We start from the raw sequence: 14,218 nt of genomic DNA, 5'->3' as shown, positions 1-14,218 counted from the left end.
CGCCTTGCCTCCTTGCGCTCTTGCCCCCAGTGTGCCCCGTCTGATCGCTGTACCCCGATTGTATTTGTGCATTCATTGTATATTGTGACTGTTTTCAACTTTTTGCCTTACTGTTGTGCCTTGCTTTTTTCTGGTTTTCTCGCCCCTTGTGGGCTCCCCCTTGCTGATCTCTCCTTGCCGCTGCCTCCCTGCGGCCCCGCCCCCCTGGCGCCCCCATTTGCCGCTCCCTCCCGCCTCCCAGCTGCTCCTCCCTCCCCCTCCCTTCTTAATGGCTGGCGCTGCGCGTCGCAAATGAGCGACCTCTGACCCGTTTTAGGTTTAGAGCTCACCCCCCACGTCCGCAGCACCACCCTGCTGTGTCGTGCCCTTGACCCCCGCCCACGCTGCTGCTAGCGTGTTCGAGGCCCTGGTAAGCCTCACTAGACCCTTGTGCCGCTTTTTTGCCGTTCTGTAAGTGTTTTTCCACTTTTTTCAGCGCCTTGCCTCCTTGCGCTCTTGCCCCCAGTGTGCCCCGTCTGATCGCTGTACCCCCATTGTATTTGTGCATTCATTGTATATTGTGACTGTTTTTAACTTTTTGCCTTACTGTTGTGCCTTGCTTTTTTCTGGTTTTCTCGCCCCTTGGGCGCTCCCCCTTGCCGATCTCTCCTTGCCGCTGCCACCCTGCTGCCCCGCCCCCCTCGTGCCCTCATTTGCCGCTCCCTCCCGCCTCCCAGCTGCTCCTCCCTCCCCCTCCCTTCTTAATGGCTGGCGCTGCGCATCGTGAGTGAGCGACCTCTGACCTGTTTTAGGTCTAGAGCTCGCCCGCCACTTCCGCAGCACCACCCTGCTGTCTCGTGCCCTTGACCCCCACCCACGCTGCTGCTAGCGTGTTCGAGGCCCTGGTAAGCCTCACTAGACCCTTGTGCCGTTTTTTCGCCGTTCTGTAAGTGTTTTTCCACTTTTTTCAGAGCCTTGCCTCCTTGCGCTCTTGCCCTCAGTGTGCCCCGTCTGATCGCTGTACCCCGATTGTATTTGTGCATTCATTGTATATTGTGACTGTTTTTAACGTTTTGCCTTACTGTTGTGCCTTGCTTTTTTCTGTTTTTCTCGCCCCTTGGGCGCTCCCCATTGCCGATCTCTCCTTGCCGCTGCCTCCCAGCGGGCCGCCCCCTCGCGCCCCCATTTGCCGCTACCTCCCGCCTTCCGCCTCCCAGCTGCTCCTCCCTCCCCCCTCCCTTCTTAATGGCTGGTGCTGCGCATCGCGAGTGAGCGACCTCTGACCTGTTTTAGGTCTAGAGCTCGCCCCACACGTCTGCAGCACCACCCTGCTGTCTCGTGCCCTTGACCCCCGCCCACGCTGCTGCTAGCGTGTTCGAGGCCCTGGTAAGCCTCACTAGACCCTTTTGCTGCTTTTTTGCCGTTCTGTAAGTGTTTTTCCACTTTTTTCAGCACCTTGCCTCCTTGTGCTCTTGCCCCCAGTGTGCCCCGTCTGATCGCTGTACCCCGATTGTATTTGTGCATTCATTGTATATTGTGACTGTTTTTAACTTTTTGCCTTACTGTTGTGCCTTGCTTTTTTCTGGTTTTCTCGCCCCTTGGGTGCTCCCCCTTGCCGATCTCTCCTTGCCGCTGCCTCCCTGCGGCCCGGCCCCTCTCGCGCCCCCATTTGCCGCTCCCTCCCCCCGCCTCCCAGTTGCTCCTCCCTCCCCCCTCCCTTCTTAATGGCTGGCGCTGCGCGTCGCGAGTGAGCGACCTCTGACCTGTTTTAGGTCTAGAGCTCACCCCCCACGTCCGAAGCACCACCCTGCTGTCTCGTGCCCTTGACCCCCGCCCATGCTGCTGCTAGCGTGTTCGAGGCCCTGGTAAGCCTCACTAGACCCTTGTGCCGTTTTTTCGCCGTTCTGTAAGTGTTTTTCCACTTTTTTCAGCGCCTTGCCTCCTTGCGCTCTTGCCCCCAGTGTGCCCCGTCTGATCGCTGTACCCCGATTGTATTTGTGCATTCATTGTATATTGTGACTGTTTTTAACTTTTTGCCTTACTGTTGTGCCTTGCTTTTTTCTGGTTTTCTCGCCCCTTGGGCGCTCCCCCTTGCCGATCTCTCCTTGCCCCTGCCTCCCTGCGGCCCACCCCCTCGCGCCCCCATTTGCCGCTCCCTCCCACCTCCCGCCTCCCAGCTGCTCCTCCCTCCCCCCTCCCTTCTTAATGGCTAGCGCTGCGCGTCGCGAGTGAGCGACCTCTGACCTGTTTTAGGTCTAGAGCTCGCCCCACACGTCCGCAGCACCACCCTGCTGTCTCGTGCCCTTGACCCCCGCCCACGCTGCTGCTAGCGTGTTCGAGGCCCTGGTAAGCCTCACTAGACCCTTTTGCTGCTTTTTTGCGGTTCTGTAAGTGTTTTTCCACTTTTTTCAGCACCTTGCCTCCTTGCGCTCTTGCCCCCAGTGTGCCCCGTCTGATCGCTGTACCCCGATTGTATTTGTGCATTCATTGTAAATTGTGACTGTTTTTAACTTTTTGCCTTACTGTTGTGCCTTGCTTTTTTCTGGTTTTCTCGCCCCTTGGGTGCTCCCCCTTGCCGATCTCTCCTTGCCGCTGTCTCCCTGCGGCCCGCCCCCCTCACGCCCCCATTTGCCGCTCCCTCCCCCCGCCTCCCAGCTGCTCCTCCCTCCCCCCTCCCTTCTTAATGGCTGGCGCTGCGCGTCGCGAGTGAGCGACCTCTGACCTGTTTTAGGGCTAGAGCTCGCCCCCCACGTCCGCAGCACCACCCTGCTGTCTCGTGCCCTTGACCCCCGCCCACGCTGCTGCTAGCGTGTTCGAGGCCCTGGTAAGCCTCACTAGACCCTTTTGCTGCTTTTTTGCCGTTCTGTAAGTGTTTTTCCACTTTTTTCAGCACCTTGCCTCCTTGCGCTCTTGCCCCCAGTGTGCCCCGTCTGATCGCTGTACCCCGATTGTATTTGTGAATTCATTGTATATTGTAACTGTTTTTAACTTTTTGCCTTACTGTGTGCCTTGCTTTTTTCTGGTTTTCTCGCCCCTTGGGCACTCCCCCTTGCCGATCTCTCCTTGCCGCTGCATCCCTGCGGCCCGGCCCCCCTCGCGCCCCCATTTCCCGCTCCCTCCCGCCTCCCAGCTGCTCCTCCCTCCCCCTCCATTCTTAATGGCTGGCGCTGCGCATCGTGAGTGAGCGACCTCTGACCTGTTTTAGGTCTAGAGCTCGCCCCCCACTTCCGCAGCACCACCCTGCTGTCTCGTGCCCTTGACCCCCACCCACGCTGCTGCTAGCGTGTTCGAGGCCCTGGTAAGCCTCACTAGACCCTTGTGCCGTTTTTTCGCCGTTCTGTAAGTGTTTTTCCACTTTTTTCAGCGCCTTGCCTCCTTGCGCTCTTGCCCTCAGTGTGCCCCGTCTGATCGCTGTACCCCGATTGTATTTGTGCATTCATTGTATATTGTGACTGTTTTTAACTTTTTGCCTTACTGTTGTGCCTTGCTTTTTTCTGGTTTTCTCGCCCCTTGGGCGCTCCCCCTTGCCGATCTCTCCTTGCCGCTGCCTCCCTGCGGGCCGCCCCCTCGCGCCCCCATTTGCCGCTCCCTCCCGCCTTCCGCCTCCCAGCTGCTCCTCCCTCCCCCCTCCCTTCTTAATGGCTGGTGCTGCGCGTCGCGAGTGAGCGACCTCTGACCTGTTTTAGGTCTAGAGCTTGCCCCACACGTCTGCAGCACCACCCTGCTGTCTCGTGCCCTTGATCCCCGCCCACGCTGCTGCTAGCGTGTTCGAGGCCCTGGTAAGCCTCACTATACCCTTTTGCTGCTTTTTTGCCGTTCTGTAAGTGTTTTTCCACTTTTTTCAGCACCTTGCCTCCTTGTGCTCTTGCCCCCAGTGTGCCCCGTCTGATCGCTGTACCCCGATTGTATTTGTGCATTCATTGTATATTGTGACTGTTTTTAACTTTTTGCCTTACTGTTGTGCCTTGCTTTTTTCTGGTTTTCTCGCCCCTTGGGTGCTCCCCCTTGCCGATCTCTCCTTGCCGCTGCCTCCCTGCGGCCCGGCCCCCCTCGCGCCCCCATTTGCCGCTCCCTCCCCCCGCCTCCCAGTTGCTCCTCCCTCCACCCTCCCTTCTTAATGGCTGGCGCTGCGCGTCGCGAGTGAGCGACCTCTGACCTGTTTTAGGTCTAGAGCTCACCCCCCACGTCCGAAGCACCACCCTTCTGTCTCGTGCCCTTGACCCCCGCCCACGCTGCTGCTAGCGTGTTCGAGGCCCTGGTAAGCCTCACTAGACCCTTGTGCCGTTTTTTCGCCGTTCTGTAAGTGTTTTTCCACTTTTTTCAGCACCTTGCCTCCTTGCGCTCTTGCCCCCAGTCTGCCCCGTCTGATCGCTGTACCCCGATTGTATTTGTGCATTCATTGTATATTGTGACTGTTTTTAACTTTTTGCCTTACTGTTGTGCCTTGCTTTTTTCTGGTTTTCTCGCCCCTTGGGCGCTCCCCCTTGCCGATCTCTCCTTGCCGCTGCCTCCCTGCGGCCCGCCCCCTCGTGCCCCCATTTGCCGCTCCCTCCCACCTCCCGCCTCCCAGCTGCTCCTCCCTCCCCCCTCCCTTCTTAATGGCTGGCGCTGCGCGTCGCCAGTGAGCGACCTCTGACCTGTTTTAGGTCTAGAGCTTGCCCCACACGTCCGCAGCACCACCCTGCTGTCTCGTGCCCTTGACCCCCGCCCACGCTGCTGCTAGTGTGTTCGAGGCCCTGGTAAGCCTCACTACACCCTTTTGCTGCTTTTTTGCCGTTCTGTAAGTGTTTTTCCACTTTTTTCAGCACCTTGCCTCCTTGCGCTCTTGCCCCCAGTGTGCCCCGTCTGATCGCTGTACCCCGATTGTATTTGTGCATTCATTGTAAATTGTGACTGTTTTTAACTTTTTGCCTTACTGTTGTGCCTTGCTTTTTTCTGGTTTTCTCGCCCCTTGGGTGCTCCCCCTTGCCGATCTCTCCTTGCCGCTGTCTCCCTGGGGCCCGCCCCCCTCAAGCCCCCATTTGCCGCTCCCTCCCCCCGCCTCCCAGCTGCTCCTCCCTCCCCCCTCCCTTCTTAATGGCTGGCGCTGCGCGTCGCGAGTGAGCGACCTCTGACCTGTTTTAGGGCTAGAGCTCGCCCCCCACGTCCGCAGCACCACCCTGCTGTCTCGTGCCCTTGACCCCCGCCCACGCTGCTGCTAGCGTGTTCGAGGCCCTGGTAAGCCTCACTAGACCCTTGTGCCGCTTTTTCACCGTTCTGTAAGTGTTTTTCCACTTTTTTCAGCGCCTTGCCTCCTTGCGCTCTTGCCCCCAGTGTGCCCCGTCTGATCGCTGTACCCCGATTGTATTTGTGCATTCATTGTATATTGTGACTGTTTTTAACTTTTTGCCTTACTGTTGTGCCTTGCTTTTTTCTGGTTTTCTCGCCCCTTGGGTGCTCCCCCTTGCCGATCTCTCCTTGCCGCTGCCTCCCTGCGGCCCGGCCCCCCTCGCGCCCCCATTTGCCGCTCCCTCCCCCCGCCTCCCAGTTGCTCCTCCCTCCCCCCTCCCTTCTTAATGGCTGGCGCTGCGCGTCGCGAGTGAGCGACCTCTGACCTGTTTTAGGTCTAGAGCTCGCCCCCCACATCCGAAGCACCACCCTGCTGTCTCGTGCCCTTGACCCCCGCCCACGCTGCTGCTAGCGTGTTCGAGGCCCTGGTAAGCCTCACTAGACCCTTGTGCCGTTTTTTCGCCGTTCTTTAAGTGTTTTTCCACTTTTTTCAGCGCCTTGCCTCCTTGCGCTCTTGCCCCCAGTGTGCCCCGTCTGATCGCTGTACCCCGATTGTATTTGTGCATTCATTGTATATTGTGACTGTTTTTAACTTTTTGCCTTACTGTTGTGCCTTGCTTTTTTCTGGTTTTCTCGCCCCTTGGGCGCTCCCCCTTGCCGATCTCTCCTTGCCGCTGCCTCCCTGCGGCCCGCCCCCATTTGCCGCTCCCTCCCGCCTCCCGCCTCCCAGCTGCTCCTCCCTCCCCCCTCCCTTCTTAATGGCTGGCGCGTCGCGAGTGAGCGACCTCTGACCTGTTTTAGGTCTAGAGCTTGCCCCACACGTCCGCAGCACCACCCTGCTGTCTCGTGCCCTTGACCCCCGCCCACGCTGCTGCTAGCGTGTTCGAGGCCCTGGTAAGCCTCACTAGACCCTTTTGCTGCTTTTTTGCCGTTCTGTAAGTGTTTTTCCACTTTTTTCAGCACCTTGCCTCCTTGCGCTCTTGCCCCCAGTGTGCCCCGTCTGATCGCTGTACCCCGAATGTATTTGTGCATTCATTGTATATTGTGACTGTTTTTAACTTTTTGCCTTACTGTTGTGCCTTGCTTTTTTCTGGTTTTCTCGCCCCTTGGGTGCTCCCCCTTGCCGATCTCTCCTTGCCGCTGCCTCCCTGCGGCCCCGCCCCCCTCGCGCCCCCATTTGCCGCTCCCTCCCCCCGCCTCCCAGCTGCTCCTCCCTCCCCCCTCCCTTCTTAATGGCTGGCGCTGCGCGTCGCGAGTGAGCGACCTCTGACCTGTTTTAGGGCTAGAGCTCGCCCCCCACGTCCGCAGCACCACCCTGCTGTCTCGTGCCCTTGACCCCCGCCCACGCTGCTGCTAGCGTGTTCGAGGCCCTGGTAAGCCTCACTAGACCCTTATGCTGCTTTTTCGCCGTTCTGTAATTGTTTTTCCACTTTTTTCAGCACCTTGCCTCCTTGCGCTCTTGCCCCCAGTGTGCCCGTCTGATCGCTGTACCCCGATTATATTTGTGCATTCATTGTATATTGTGACTGTTTTTAACTTTTTGCCTTACTGTTGTGCCTTGCTTTTTTCTGTTTTTCTCGCCCCTTGGGCTCTCCCCCTTGCCGATCTCTCCTTGCCGCTGTCTCCCTGCGGCCCCGCCCCCCTCGCGCCCCCATTTGCCGCTCCCTCCCGCCTCCAAGCTGCTCCTCCCTCCCCCTCCCTTCTTAATGTCTGGCGCTGCGCGTCGCGAGTGAGCGACCTCTGACCTGTTTTAGGTCTAGAGCTCGCCCCCAATGTCCGAAGCACCACCCTGCTGTCTCGTGCCCTTGACCCCCGCTCACGCTGCTGCTAGCGTGTTCGAGGCCCTGGTAAGCCTCACTAGACCCTTGTGCCGCTTTTTCGCCGTTCTGTAAGTGTTTTTCCACTTTTTTCAGCGCCTTGCCTCCTTGCGCTCTTGCCCCCAGTGTGCCCCGTCTGATCGCTGTACCCCGATTGTATTTGTGCATTCATTGTATATTGTGACTGTTTTTAACTTTTTGCCTTACTGTTGTGCCTTGCTTTTTTCTGGTTTTCTCACCCCTTGGGCGCTCCCCCTTGCCGATCTCTCCTTGCCGCTGCATCCCTGCGGCCCGCCCCCTCGCGCACACCATTTGCCGCTCCCTCCCGCCTCCCAGCCTCCCAGCTGCTCCTCCCTCCCCCCTCCCTTCTTAATGGCTGGCGTTGCGCGTTGTGAGTGAGCGACCTCTGACCTGTTTTAGGTCTAGAACTCGCCCCCCACGTCCGCAGCACCACCCTGCTGTCTTGTGCCCTTGACCCCTGCCCACGCTGCTGCTAGCGTGTTCGAGGCCCTGGTAAGCCTCACTAGACCCTTGTGCCGCTTTTTCGCCGTTCTGTAAGTGTTTTTCCACTTTTTTCAGCGCCTTGCCTCCTTGTGCTCTTGCCCCCAGTGTGCCCCGTCTGATCGCTGTACCCCGATTGTATTTGTGCATTCATTGTATATTGTGACTGTTTTTAACTTTTTGCCTTACTGTTGTGCCTTGCTTTTTTCTGGATTTCTCGCCCCTTGGGCGCTCCCCCTTGCCGATCTCTCCTTGCCGCTGCCTCCCTGCGGCCCCGCCCCCCTCACGCCCCCATTTGCCGCTCCCTCCCGCCTCCCGCCTCCCAGCTGCTCCTCCCTCCCCCCTCCCTTCTTAGTGGCTGGCGCTGCGCGTCGCGAGTGAGCGACCTCTGACCTGTTTTAGGTCTAGAGCTCACCCCCCACGTCCGCAGCACCACCTTGCTGTCTCGTGCCCTTGACCCCCGCCCACGCTGCTGCTAGCGTGTTCGAGGCCCTGGTAAGCCTCACTAGACCCTTTTGCTGCTTTTTTGCCGTTCTGTAAGTGTTTTTCCACTTTTTTCACCACCTTGCCTCCTTGCGCTCTTGCCCCCAGTGTGCCCCGTCTGATCGCTGTACCCCGATTGTATTTGTGCATTCATTGTATATTGTGACTGTTTTTAGCTTTTTGCCTTACTGTTGTGCCTTGCTTTTTTCTGGTTTTCTCGCCCCTTGGGTGCTCCCCCTTGCCGATCTCTCCTTGCCGCTGCCTCCCTGTGGCCCCGCCCCCCTCGTGCCCCCATTTGCCGATCCCTCCCCCCGCCTCCCAGCTGCTCCTCCCTCCCCCCTCCCTTCTTAATGGCTGGCGCTGCGCGTCGCGAGTGAGCGACCTCTGACCTGTTTTAGGTCTAGAGCTCACCACCAACGTCCGCAGCACCACCCTGCTGTCTCGTGCCCTTGACCCCCGCCCACGCTGCTGCTTGCGTGTTCGAGGCCCTGGTAAGCCTCACTAGACCCTTGTGCCGCTTTTTCGCCGTTCTGTAAGTGTTTTTCCACTTTTTTCAGCGCCTTGCCTCCTTGCGCTCTTGCCCCCAGTGTGCCCCGTCTGATCGCTGTACCCCGATTGTATTTGTGCATTCATTGTATATTGTGACTGTTTTTAACTTTTTGCCTTACTTTTGTGCCTTGCTTTTTTCTGGTTTTCTCGCCCTTTGAGCGCTCCCCCTTGCCGATCTCTCCTTGCCGCTGCCTCCCTGCGGCCCCATCTCCCTCGCGCCCCCATTTGCCGCTCCCAACCCGCCTCCCGCCTCCCAGCTGCTCCTACCTCCCCCGTCCCTTATTAATGGCGGGCGCAGCGCGTCGCGAGTGAGCGACCTCTGACCTGTTTTAGGTCTAGAGCTCGCCCCCCACGTCCGCAGCACCACCCTGCTGTCTCGTGCCTTTGACCCCCGCCCACGCTGCTGCTAGCGTGTTCGAGGCCCTGGTAAACCTCACTAGACCGTTGTGCCGCTTTTACGCCGTTCTGTAAGTGTTTTTCCACTTTTTTCAGCGCCTTGCCTCTTTGCGCTCTTGCCCCCAGTATGCCCCGTCTGATCGCTGTACCCCGATTGTATTTGTGCATTCATTGTATATTGTGACTGTTTTTAACTTTTTGCCTTACTGTTGTGCCTGGCTTTTTTCTGGTTTTCTCGCCCCTTGGGCGCTCCCCCTTGCCGATCTCTCCTTGCCGCTGCCTCCCTGCGGACCCACACCCCTCGCGCCCCCATTTGCCGCTCCCTCCCGCCTCCCGCCTCCCAGCTGCTCCTCCCTCCCCCCTCCCTTCTTAATGGCTGGCGCTGCGCGTCGCGAGTGAGCGACGTCTGACCTGGTTTAGGACTAGAGCTCGCCCCCCACGTCTGCAGCGCCACCCTGCTGTCTCGTGCCCTTGACCCCCGCCCACGCTGCTGCTGGCGTGTTCGATACCCTGGTAAGCCTCACTAGACCCTTGTGCCGCTTTTTTGCCGTTCTGTAAGTGTTTTTCCACTTTTTTCAGCGCCTTGCCTCCTTCCGCTCTTGTCCCCAGTGTGCCCCGTCTGATCGCTGTACCCCGATTGTATTTGTGCATTCATTGTATATTGTGACTGTTTTTAACTTTTTGCCTTACTGTTGTGCCTTGGTTTTTTCTGGTTTTCTCGCCCCTTGGGCGCTCCCCGTTGCCGATCTCTCCTTGCCGCTGCCTCCCTGCAGCCCCGCCCCCCTCGCGCCCCCATTTGCCGCTCCCTCCCGCCTCCCAGCTGCTCCTCCCTCCCCCTCCCTTCGTAATGTCTGGCGCTGCGCGTCGCGAGTGAGCGACCTCTGACCTGTTTTAGGTCTAGAGCTCGCCCCCAACGTCCGCAGCACAACCCTGCTGTCTCGTGGTCTTGACCCCCGCTCACGCTGCTGCAAGCGTGTTCGAGGCCCTGGTAAGCCTCACTAGACCCTTGTGCCGCTTTTTTGCCGTTCTGTAAGTGTTTTTCCACTTTTTTCAGCGCCTTGCCTCCTTGCGCTCTTGCCCCCAGTGTGCCCCGTCTGATCGCTGTACCCCGATTGTATTTGTGCATTCATTGTATATTGTAACTGTTTTTAACTTTTTGCCTTACTGTTGTGCCTTGCTTTTTTCTGGTTTTCTCGCCCCTTGGGCGCTCCCCCTTGCCGATCTCTCCTTGCCGCTGCATCCCTACGGCCCGCCCCCCTCGCGCCCCCATTTGCCACTCCCTCCCGCCTCCCGCCTCCCAGCTGCTCCTCCCTCCCCCCTCCCTTCTAAATGGCTGGCGCTGCGCGTCGTGAGTGAGCGACCTCTGACCTGTTTTAGGTCTAGAGCTCCCCTCCCCATGTCCGCAGCACCACCCTGCTGTCTTGTGCCCTTGACCCCCGCCCACGCTGCTGCTAGCGTGTTCGAGGCCCTGGTAAGCCTCACGAGACCCTTGTGCCGCTTTTTCGCCGTTCTGTAAGTGTTTTTCCACTTTTTTCAGCGCCTTGCCTCCTTGCACTTTTGCCCCCTGTGTGCCCCGTCTGATCGCTGTACCCCGATTGTATTTGTGCATTCATTGTATATTGTGACTGTTTTTAACTTTTTGCCTTACTGTTGTGCCTTGCTTTTTTCTGGTTTTCTCGCCCGTTGGGCGCTCCCCCTTGCCGATCTCTCCTTGCCGCTGCCCCGCCCCCCTCGCGCCCCCATTTGCCGCTCCCTCCCGCCTCCAAGCTGCTCCTCCCTCCCCCTCCCTTCTTAATGGCTGGCGCTGCGCGTCGCGAGTGAGCGACCTCTGACCTGTTTTAAGTCTAGAGCTCGCCCCACACGTCCGCAGCACCACCCTGCTGTCTCGTGCCCTTGACCCCCGCCCACGCTGCTGCTAGCGTGTTCGAGGCCCTGGTAAGCCTCACTAGACCCTTTTGCTGCTTTTTTGCCGTTCTGTAAGTGTTTTTCCACTTTTTTCAGCACCTTGCCTCCTTGCGCTCTTGCCCCCAGTGTGCCCCGTCTGATCGCTGTACCCCGATTGTATTTGTGCATTCATTGTATATTGTGACTGTTTTTAACTTTTTGCCTTACTGTTGTGCCTTGCTTTTTTCTGGTTTTCTCGCCCCTTGGGTGCTCCCCCTTGCCGATCTCTCCTTGCCGCTGTCTCCCTGCGGCCCGCCCCCCTCACGCCCCCATTTGCCGCTCCCTCCCCCCGCCTCCCAGCTGCTCCTCCCTCCCCCCTCCCTTCTTAATGGCTGGCGCTGCGCGTCGCGAGTGAGCGACCTCTGACCTGTTTTAGGGCTAGAGCTCGCCCCCCACGTCCGCAGCACCACCCTGCTGTCTCGTGCCGTTGACCCCCGCCCACGCTGCTGCTAGCGTGTTCGAGGCCCTGGTAAGCCTCACTAGACCCTTGTGCCGCTTTTTCACCGTTCTGTAAGTGTTTTTCCACTTTTTTCAGCGCCTTGCCTCCTTGCGTTCTTGCCCCCAGTGTGCCCCGTCTGATCGCTGTACCCCGATTGTATTTGTGCATTCATTGTATATTGTGACTGTTTTTAACTTTTTGCCTTACTGTTGTGCCTTGTTTTTTTCTGGTTTTCTCGCCCCTTGGGTGCTCCCCGTTGCCGATCTCTCCTTGCCGCTGCCTCCCTGCGGCCCGCCCCCCTCGCGCCCCCATTTGCCGCTCCCTCCCGCCTCCCAGCTGCTCCTCCCTCCCCCTTCCTTCGTAATGTCTGGCGCTGCGCGTCGCGAGTGAGCGACCTCTGACCTGTTTTAGGTCTAGAGCTCTCCCCCAACGTCCGCAGCACCACCCTGCTGTCTCGTGCCCTTGACCCCCGCCCACGCTGCTGCTAGCGTTTTCGAGGCCCTGGTAAGCCTCACTAGACCCTTTTGCTGCTTTTTTGCCGTTCTGTAAGTGTTTTTCCACTTTTTTCAGCACCTTGCCTCCTTGCGCTCTTGCCCCCAGTGTGACCCGTCTGATCGCTGTACCCCGATTGTATTTGTGAATTCATTGTATATTGTAACTGTTTTTAACTTTTTGCCTTACTATGTGCCTTGCTTTTTTCTGGTTTTCTCGCCCCTTGGGCGCTCCCCCTTGCCGATCTCTCCTTGCCGCTGCATCCCTGCGGCCCGCCCCCCTCGCGCACCCATTTGCCGCTCCCTCCCGCCTCCCAGCTGCTCCTCCCTCCCCCTCCCTTCTTAATGGCTGGCGCTGCGCGTCGCGAGTGAGCGACCTCTGACCTGTTTTAGGTCTAGAGCTCACCCCCCACTTCCGCAGCACCACCCTGCTCTCTCGTGCCCTTGACCCCCGCCCACGCTGCTGCTAGCGTGTTCGAGGCCCTGGTAAGCCTCACTAGACCCTTGTGCCGTTTTTTCGCCGTTATGTAAGTGTTTTTCCACTTTTTTCAGCGCCTTGCCTCCTTGTGCTCTTGCCCCCAGTGTGCCCCGTCTGATCGCTGTACCCCGATTGTATTTGTGCATTCATTGTATATTGTGACTGTTTTTAACTTTTTGCCTTACTGTTGTGCCTTGCTTTTTTCTGGTTTTCTCGCCCCTTGGGCGCTCCCCCTTGCCGATCTCTCCTTGCCGCTGCCTCCCTGCGGCCCGCCCCCCTCGCGCCCCCATTTGCCGCTCCCTCCCGCCTCCCAGCTGCTCCTCCCTCCCCCCTCCCTTCTTAATGGCTGGCGCTGCGCGTCGCGAGTGAGCGACCTCTGACCTGTTTTAGGTCTAGAGCTCGCCCCCCACGTCCGCCGCACCACCCTGCTGTCTCGTGCCCTTGACCCCCGCCCACGCTGCTGCTAGCGTGTTCGAGGACCTGGTAAGCCTCACTAGACCCTTGTGCCGCTTTTTCGCCGTTCTGTAAGTGTTTTTTTCACTTTTTTCAGCGCCTTGCCTCCTTGCGCTCTTGCCCCCAGTGTGCCCCGTCTGATCGCTGTACCCCGATTGTATTTGTGCATTCATTGTATACTGTGACTGTTTTTAACTTTTTGCCTTACTGTTGTGCCTTGCTTTTTTCTGGTTTTCTCACCCCTTGGGCGCTCCCCCTTGCCGATCTCTCCTTGCCGCTGCCTCCCTGCGGCCCCGCCCCCCTCGCGCCCCCATTTGCCGCTCCCTCCCACCTCCCGCCTCCCAGCTGCTCCTCCCTCCCTTCTTAATGGCTGGTGCTGCGCGTCGCGAGTGAGCGACCTCTGACCTGTTTTAGGTCTAAATCTCTCCCCCCACGTCCGCAGCACCACCCTGCTGTCTCGTGCCCTTGACCCCCACCCACGCTGCTGCTAGCGTGTTCGAGGCCCTGGTAAGCCTCACTAGACCCTTGTGCTGCTTTTTCGCCGTTCTGTAAGTGTTTTTCCACTTTTTTCAGCGCCTTGCCGCCTTGGGCTCTTGCCCCCAGTGTGCCCCGTCTGATCGCTGTACCCCGATTGTATTTGTGCATTCATTGTATATTGTGACTGTTTTTAACTTTTTGCCTTACTGTTGTGCCTTGCTTTTTTCTGGTTTTCTCGCCCCTTGTGCGCTCCCCCTTGCCGATCTCTCCTTGCCGCTGCCTCCCTGCGGCCCCGCCCCCCTCGCGCCCCCATTTGCCGCTCCCTCCCACCTCCCGCCTCCCAGCTGCTCCTCCCTCCCCCCTCCCTTCTTATTGGCTGGTGCTGCGCGTCGCGAGTGAGCGACCTCTGACCTGTTTTAGGTCTAGAGCTCACCCCACACGTCCGCAGCACCACCCTGCTGTCTCGTGCCCTTGACCCCCGCCCACGCTGCTGCTAGCGTGTTCGAGGCCCTGGTAAGCTTCACTAGACCCTTTTGCTGCTTTTTTGCCGTTCTGTAAGTGTTTTTCCACTTTTTTCAGCACCTTGCCTCCTTGCGCTCTTGCCCCCAGTGTGCCCCGTCTGATCGCTGTACCCCGATTGTATTTGTGCATTCATTGTATATTGTGACTGTTTTTAACTTTTTGCCTTACTGTTGTGCCTTGCTTTTTTCTGGTTTTCTCGCCCCTTGGGTGCTCCACCTTGCCGATCTCTCCTTGCCGCTGCCTCCCTGCGGCCCCGCCCCCCTCGTGCCCCCATTTGCCGCTCCCTCCCCCCGCCTCCCAGCTGCTCCTCCCTCCCCCCTCCCTTCTTAATGGCTGGCGCTGCTCGTCGCGAGTGAGCGACCTCTGACCTGTTTTAGGGCTAGAGCTCGCCCCCCACGTCCGCAGCACCACCCTGCTGTCT

This window comes from Pleurodeles waltl, chromosome 7 (assembly GCF_031143425.1).
Source record: "Pleurodeles waltl isolate 20211129_DDA chromosome 7, aPleWal1.hap1.20221129, whole genome shotgun sequence".
In the NCBI taxonomy this organism is placed as follows: domain Eukaryota; kingdom Metazoa; phylum Chordata; class Amphibia; order Caudata; family Salamandridae; genus Pleurodeles; species Pleurodeles waltl.
Note: the sequence above shows the minus strand (reverse complement) of the source record.